We start from the raw sequence: 268 nt of genomic DNA, 5'->3' as shown, positions 1-268 counted from the left end.
AAAACGGCTAATAGTTGTTAGTAAAAATATGAGTGCGGCGGAGGCGCGCGAGCAGTTGATGGCCGGCGAAGTCCGAGGGGCAAAAACAAAAAGCAATATCATTTTTTATGTACTGAGCGCACAAACACAAACGTGAACGTTGTCGAAGCTTAGTGACATCATCGATGATGGCTGCTGAAAACTTATTGCACGACAGACAGCCAGCAATGTACTTAAGAGTTGGGGGAACACCCACACAAACGTTAAAAAAAAATAAAAAAAATATATA

Source organism: Bactrocera latifrons, unplaced genomic scaffold, assembly GCF_001853355.1.
Source record: "Bactrocera latifrons isolate USDA-ARS-PBARC rearing strain unplaced genomic scaffold, ASM185335v1 scaffold_15, whole genome shotgun sequence".
In the NCBI taxonomy this organism is placed as follows: Eukaryota; Metazoa; Arthropoda; class Insecta; order Diptera; family Tephritidae; genus Bactrocera; species Bactrocera latifrons.
This window is presented reverse-complemented; position numbering follows the sequence as displayed.